Consider the following 8,477-nt stretch of genomic DNA (forward strand, 5'->3'; position numbering starts at 1 on the left):
TCAGGATTGACTGGTTTGATCAACAAATTGACTGGTTTGTCCCTTGCTGTCCAAGGAATACTCAAGAGTCTACTCCAGCACCACAGTTTGAAAGCATCAATTCTGACGCTCTTTAGCCTTCTTTAGAATCCAAATCTCACATCCCTACGTGACTACTGGAAAAACCATAGTTCCAATTATACGAACTTTTGTCGGCAAAGTGATGTCCGTGCTTTTAAATATGCTGTCTAGCTTTGTCATGACTTTTCTTTCAAGGCGCAAGTGTCTGAATTTCTTGACTGCAGTCACTGTCCACAGCGCTATTCCCATCTCTAAGAATTTTCCTCAGTTTGTTGTGATCCACACAAAGACTTTAGTGTAGTCAATGAAGCAGAAGTAGATGTTTTTCTGGAATTCCCTTGCTTTTACTATGATCCATCAGATGTTGCCAATTTGATCTCTGGTTCCTCTTGTTTTTCTAAGTCCAGAGCTTCCATCTGGAAGTTCTTGGTTCACATACTATTAAACCCTAGCTTGAAAGATTTTGAGCATTACCTTGCTAGCATGTGAAACTAGTGCAATTGTGTGGTAGTTTGAGCATTCTTTGGCATTGCCTTTCTTTGGGATTGGAATGAAAACTGTCCTTTTCCAGTCCTGTGGCCACTGCTGAGTTTTCCAAATTTGCTGACATTTTGAGTGCAGCACTTTCACAGCATCATCTTTTAGGATTTGAAATAGCTCAGCTGGGATTCCATCACCTCCACTAGCTACTTTGTTGCTCAGTCATGTCTGACTCTTTGTGACCCCGTGGACTGTAGCCCACCAGGCTCCTCTGTCCATGGGGATTCTCTAGGCAAGCATACTGGAATGGGGATGTTCCCAGCCAAGGGATTGAACCCAGGTATTCTGCATTGCAGGCGGATTCGTTACCAACTGAGCCACCAGGGAAGCACTTGTTCATAGTAATGCTTCATAATGCCCACTTGACTTCACACTCCAGGTTGTCTGACTCTAGGCGATTGGTCGCACCATCATAGTTATCCAGGTTATGAAGACCTTTTTTGTACAGTTCTGTGGATTCTTGCCACCGCTTCTTAATATTTTCTGGTTCTGCTAGGTCCTTGCTATTCTTGTCCTTTATTGTGTATGTCTTTGCATGAAATGTTCTGTGGTATCTCGAGTTTTCTTGAAGAGATCTCTAGTCCTTCCTATTCTACTATTTTCCTCTTTCTTTGCATTGTTCACTTAAGAAGGGTTTCTTATCTCTCTTGACTGTTCTCTGGAACTCTGCATTCAGTTGGGTATATATTTACCTTTCTCCTTTGCCTTTCACTTCTCTTCTTTTCTCGGCTATTTATCTTCTCAAAGGCCTCTTCAGACCCCTTTTGCCTTCTTGAATTTCTTTGATGGTTTTGGTACTGCCTCCTGTACTGTGTTGTGAGCCTTCTTCCATAATTCTTCAGGTGTTCTGTCTACCACATCTAATCCTTGAATCTGTTTATCACCTCCACTGAATAATGATAAAGGATTCGATTTAGGTCATACCTGAATGGCCTATGGTTTACACTACTTAATTCAATTTAAGCCTGAATTTTGTAATAAGGGGTTCATGATCAGAGCCACAGTCGGCTCCAGGTCTTGTTTTTGCTGACTGCATAGAGCTTCTCCATCTTTGACTGCAAAGAATATAATCAATCTGATTTCAGTGTTGACCATCTGGTGATGTCCATGTGTAGAGTCTTCTCTTGTGTTGTTGGAAGAGGGTGTTTGCTATGACTGTGTGTCCTCTTGGCAAAACTCTGTTAGTCGTTACCCTGCCTCACTTTGTACTCCAAGGCCAAACTTACCTATTACTCCAGGTATCTCTTGACTTCCTACATTTGCATTCCAATCCCCTATGATAAAAAGGACTTTTTTTTTTTTTTTTTTTTGGTGTTAGTTCTAGAAGGTCTTGGAGGTCTTCATAGAACTGTTCAACTTCAGCTTCTTTAGCATTAGTGGTTGGAGCATAGACTTGGATTACTGTGATGTTGAATGGTTTGCCCTGGAAATGAACCAAGATCATTCTGTCATTTTTGAGACTTCACCCAAGTACTGCATTTCAGACTCTTCTTGACTATGAGGACTATTCCATTTCTTCTAAGGGATTCTTGCCCACAGTAGTAGATATAATGGCCATCTGATTTAAATTTACCCATTTCCAGTCCGTTTTAGTTTGCTGATTCCTAAAATGTCAATGTTCACTCTTGCCATCTCCTGCTTGATAACCTCTGATTTACCTTGATTTATGGACCTGACATTCCAGGTTCCTATGCAGTACTGTTCTGTACAGCATTGGACTTCCACTATCAGACACATCCAGAGCTGGGTGTCATTTCTGCTTTGGACCAGCCTCTTCTTTCTTTCTGGAGCTATCTCTCTGCTCTTGCCCAGTAGCATATTGGACAACTACCAAGCTGGGGGAGCTCATCTTCTGGCGTCAAATCTTTTTGCTTTTTCATACTGTTCATGGGGTTCTTGAGCCAAGGATGAGCTGTGCTGTGCTAAGTCACTTCAGTCGTGTCTGACTCTGTGCGATACTATGGAAGAGCCCACAGTGCTCTTCATTCCATGGGATTCTCCAGGCAAGATATTGGGGTGGGTTGCCATTTCCTTCTCCAGGGGATCTTCCCGACCCACGGATCCTCTTAATTCCCTGACCTGCATTGTCTTAAGTCTCCTGAATTGGCAAGGTGGGTTCTTTACCACTAGAGCTGCCTGAGAAGCCTAGCACTATTCATGGGGTTCTCAAGGCAAGGATACTGAAGTCACTTGCCATTCCTTTCTCCGGAGGACCACGTTTTGTCAGAACTCCCCACCATGACCCATCCATCTTCAGTGGCCCTGCATGGCATGGCTCATAGCTTCACTGAGCTACACAAGGCTGTGATCCATGTGATCATGTTGGTTCACTTTCTCTGATTGTGGTTTTCATGTTCAGGCTGCTTCAGTTCAATTCATGGTCAGGGAATTAAGATCTCACTTCACACCACTGCTCACGGCTGCCTTGTGGAGATCACCCTCAGCACACGCATTTGCTCTTGCCACATGTAGAAAGACCTAAGAGAGAAGTAAAGGCATCCCTCCTTCCCAAGCATGATGCCTGTTAACACAGCTTCTGCATTCTCACTGTGCATGCTTAGTCTCTCAGTCATGTCTGACTTTTTGTGACCGCATGGACTGTAGCCCACCAGGCTCGTCTGTCCATAAGGATTCTGCAGTCAAGAATACTGGAGTGGGTTGCCATGCCTTCCTTCAGGAGATCTTCCCAACCCAGGGATCAAAACCAGGTCTCCCACATTGCAGGTAGATTCTTTACCATCTGAGCCACCAGCGAAGCCCATGCAGTCTCATTACTGTATTAAAAAAACAACGGTGGAACCTGACAACTGCAGCCAGTGACCAAAAGATCTAGGGGAGGGCATTTTTCCTGAGTGCTCGGATCACACTCCTGTGCTGGTTGGTTCTGCCATGAACTTCACATGTCTGCTGCTAAGCACAGGTACCACCTCCCAGCCTAACCTCTTCAGAGGCCTTTTTTGCAAAGTGGTTTTCCAGCTGTACCTGCCCAACTGCAGCTAATCCACTAGAGGGCAGCATTGGCAGCAGGAAGGGCCCACTGAGGTCCTGCTGCTGCTGCTGCTGCTGCTAAGTCGCTTCAGTCGTGTCCGACTCTGTGCGACCCCATAGACGGCAGCCCACCAGGCTCCCCCATCCCTGGGATGCTCCAGGCAAGAACACTGGAGTGGGTTGCCATTTCCTTCTCCAATGCATGAAAGTGAAAAGTGAAAGTGAAATCGCTCAGTCGTGTCCAACTCCTAGCAACCCCATGGACTGCAGCCTACCAGACTCCTCCACCCATGGGATTCGCCAGGCAAGAGTACTGCTGCTCCAACCAAAAGGTCGACATTTGCTTTCCAGGCTTCATCTTCTGATCCTGTTTTCCCAGCTTCAGACAGCCTCCTCTCGAGGTATACACTCGCTAGTTACCAGACCTTATTGTGTTTCTTCCTATCTCCTGGCCCATGCATATAATTTCTTCTAAAATGGTCTCCTGGCCACAATCCATAGCTCAGCTGGAAAATTCTTACCTCATTTCAGTTCAGTCACTCAGTCGTGTCCGACTCTTTGTGACCCCAGGGACTAAAGCATGCCAGGCCTCCCTGTCCATCACCAATTTCCAGAGTTCACTCAAACTCATGTCCATGGAGTTGGTGATGCCATCCAACCACTTCATCCTCTGTCGTCATCCCCTTCTCCTCCCACCTTCAATCTTTCCCAGCATCAGGGTCTTTTCAAATGAGTCTGCTTTTCACATCAGGTGGCCAAAGTATTGGAGTTTCAGCTTCAGCTTCAGTCCTTCCAATGAATATTCAGGACTGATCTCCTTTAGGATGGACTGGTTGGATCTCCTTGCAGTCCAAGGGACTCTCGAGTCTTCCAACACCACAGTTCAAAAGCATCAATTCTTCGGCACTCAGCTTTCTTTATAGTCCAACTCTCACATCCATACATGACTACTGGAAAAACCATAGCCTTGACTAGACGGACCTTTGTTGGCAAAGTAATGTCTCTGCTTTTTAATATGCTGTCCAGGTTAGTCATAATTTTCTTTCCAAGCAGCAAATGTCTTTTAATTTCATGGCTGCAATCACCATCTGCAGTGATTTTGGAGCCCCAAAAAATAAAGTCTGACACTGTTTCCCCATCTATTTGCCATAGGATCAGATGCCATGATCTTAGTTTTCTGAATGTTGAGTTTTAAGCCAACTTTTTCACTCTCCTCTTTACTTTCATCAAGAGGCTCTTTAGTTCTTCACTTTCTGTCATAAGGGTGGTGTCATCTGCACATCTGAGGTTATTGATATTTCTCCTGGCAATCTTGATTCCAGCTTGTACTTCATCCAGCCCAGCATTTCTCATGATATACTCTGTATATAAGTAGGGTGACAATATACAGCCTTGACATACTCCTTTTCCTATTTGGAACCAGTCTGTTGTTCCATGTCCAGTTCTGACTGTTGCTTCCTGACCTGCATAGAGAGTTCTCAAAAGGCAGATCAGGTGGTCTGGTATTCCCATCTCTTTCAGAATTTTCCAGTTTGTTGTGATCCACACAGTCAAAGGCTTTGGCATAGTCAATAAAGCAGAAATAGATGTTTTTCTGGAACTCTCTTGCTTTTTCGATGATCCAGCAGATGTTTGCAATTTGGTCTCTGGTTCTTCTGTCTTTTCTAAAACCAGCTTGAAAACCTGTAAATTCATGGTTCACATACTGTTGAAGCCTGGCTTGGAGAATTTTGAGCATTACTTTGCTAGTGTGTGAGATGAGTGCAACTGTGCGGTAGTCTGAGCATTCTTTGGCATTGCCTTTCTTTGGGATTGGAATGAAAACTGACCTTTTCCAGTCCTGTGGTCACTGCTGAGCTTTCCAAATGTGCTGGCATATTGAGTGCAGCACTTTCACAACATCATCTTTTAGGATTTGAAGTAGCTCAACTGGAAAATTCTTACCTACTCACCAATAAAAGCCTCACACATATCTTCCTGGGTGAGCCTTTTCCATTCTCTTCCTCTCTCCTTCCCCATGGAGTTAAGGGCCTCCTGTGTCCTGAGACCAGATCGATGCCAGTGTTTATCTCTCTCTCTGACTAGGGAGCTGAACCCCTGGAGGCAGGGTCCCTGTCTTACTTGTCTCTCAGTCTCTGGCACCTAGCGTAGTGTTTGATATTTATAGGTGCTTGAAAAATCTTGTTTATAAAAAGAGCTGGATGAATGTATAGACAGAACAGACTTTTTAATTTGTTAGTGAATTTCTTTTAATTTTTAGTGTGTGTCTCAGATTCTGTTTTACCCAGAGTTGCATAACCATGGGAAGTTAGAAACCTGCCCTCTTCTCCACCTCCAATGTGAAAGCTTCTGCCGATTTCCATCCCCAACTCCCTTCCACCCCTACCCAAGGGCAAAAGCTGTTTAAAAGCAGCACATACATTCAGCAAGTCAAAAAACAAAAATTCGAGAAAAAAAAGGAAAGCCAGTATGGATCCTTACAGACTATTTTATTCAGTCTTACCCTTGCAGACAAAGAAAATGAGAAAATGAACGAATGAAGTGAAACAGGAGTGAAAAACTCAATCAGGAGGGTTCTAATAGAAAAGAGGACAGGCTTGCTCTCAGAGGTCATTGTCTGGGATGGAAGATGAAATAGACAGGCTTAGGATTAGACTTGGGAGAAGGCAATGGCACCCCACTGCAGTACTCTTGCCTGGAAAATCCCATGGACGGAGGAGCCTGGTAGGCTGCAGTCCATGGGGTCGCTAGGAGTTGGACACGACTGAATGACTTCACTTTCACTTTTTGCTTTCATGCATTGGAGAAGGAAATGGCAACCCACTCCAGTGTTCTTGCCTGGAGAATCCCAGGGACGACGGGGCCTGGTGGGCTGCCATCTATGGGGTCGCACAGAGTTGGACATGACTGAAGTGACTTAGCAGCAGCAGCAGGATTAGCCTTAAAAAGGAACACATCAGAAAAGGCAAATAAGTCCAAGCCACACACCAGCCTCTGAGTTATCTCCAGGCTAAACAATAGGACAGCTCCAAATAGAGAATGATCTCCCGATTTCTCAGTGAGATCTTGAAGAAAATAATGTGAACAGTTTGAATGTTTAAACTTCAGAGGTGTTGCTTAGGTAGTCAGATATCTACTTGCAGTCCATATTTTTTTTAAAAGAAAATCTAGTATCTTAAAGGGCTTCCCTGGTGGCTCAGACAGGAAAGAATCTACCTGCAAATGCGGGAGACATGGTTTAGATCCCTGGGTTGGGAAGAACCCCTAGAGAAGGGAATGGTAACCCACTCCAGTATTTTTCCCTGGGAATTCTATGGACAGAGAAGCCTGGTGGGCTACAGTCCATGAGGTCACAAAGAGTCAGACATGACTGAGCGACTAACACACACGCAAGGTATCTTTTTAAAAAGTCATTTATTTTTTTAATTTATTTTTGGCTGCATCAGGTCTTTGTTGTCACAGAGGATCTTGGTTGGGTCCTGTAGGATCTTTCATTGCAGCACACAGACTCCCCAGTTGTGGCATGCAGGCTTAGTTGCTCTGAGGCATATGGGATCTTAGTTCTCTGACCAGGGATAGAACCCACATCCCCTGTATTATGGTAATATAGATAGGTAATGGAGTGGGCACTGTAGGTACTTCACCAAATATGGGAGAGGTCAAGTGGGGAGAGAATGCACTGGAGAGATTTTAAAAATAAATATGCATTTTGGCTTCAAAACTGCATATGCAGCATGGTAAAAAGAGAAGATTGAGGCTGAAGAGATTGGGCTAGAGGCCAGGCTTGAGAATGTAAGAATGTCACCTGTCATTTCAGTAAACAGAATGGCCATAAAGCCATCAGCCATTACGCCACTCCCTACCTGAGGGGAATTCAGAACAGAAAAACAGGATACTGGCCCTAGATAATCAAGATGCATACCGAAGGACTGATTATACAAAGCCCAGAATTTCGAATTGCATAGATAGAAAAGCCTTAGATTCATTAACTTGAGATGTCTGGTTTTTGTGATTCACAATAATCTTTTGATGTTCAACTATGTAGGTGTTTTTTGGCTTTTGAGGCAAAAATTTCTGTATATCCTGGTTCCCTCTTTACCTCCTTGGAGCAGTTCCTCAGAGCTAACTGAGAGCCTGTCTCCTGGGCTACTGTCTTCAGTAAGACCAGTGAATAAAACATCATTTTCAACTCTTCGGTTGAGTTTTTGTTTTCTTTTTTCAGTCAACAGGTGATGCAGTTGTTTTTTTTTTTTTTCCAATTTTTTAACCAAAAAAAAGGTATCAGTAATTGTTTCCCAACATCTGATGAATCCTGAGTGAGAGGAAGACAGGAGGAAGTATTGAGGCAGGGCCTGCAGGCCGGAAGCAGACAACCCAGCTGGCTCTCGCGTTTCCCAACCTCAAAATCTCTAGAGCAATTCCTCTCCTCTCCTTCCCTTCAGCCAAACAGCCTCCCCTCCCCTGCCTACTTGCTCCAACATTCCCACTGGAAAAGCTCCATTTCAACAACGCACACGCCCCACCCACTGTTTCTATCAGGGTTGCCGCCTTCCCCCACATCAGGATCACCAGGACCCTACCGGGGCCTCTCCCTCCCTAAACTCATCCAGAGGGCCACACCCAGGATACACCTACTTGCTTGCCTCTCCTCCTAGTGCAAAATATTTTGGGGCGGACCAGCACGAGGTCCACCCAACTGCAAATATAAAATTATTCTTTCACCACTGCAAGAACTATTTCTTACCTTTCCTTCACTCCTCAAACTTCTATCACTATTTACTTTCCTGTCTCACATTCAAAATACTGTTTTTAAAAAATCTTTTAAGGCAAGTAATAAGCATATCTTTTACTCACTGGGCACTTAGTACATGCCAAATAGTGAATTCAGC

The sequence above is a fragment of the Bos indicus x Bos taurus genome, chromosome 20 (assembly GCF_003369695.1).
Source record: "Bos indicus x Bos taurus breed Angus x Brahman F1 hybrid chromosome 20, Bos_hybrid_MaternalHap_v2.0, whole genome shotgun sequence".
NCBI classification, from domain to species: Eukaryota; Metazoa; Chordata; class Mammalia; order Artiodactyla; family Bovidae; genus Bos; species Bos indicus x Bos taurus.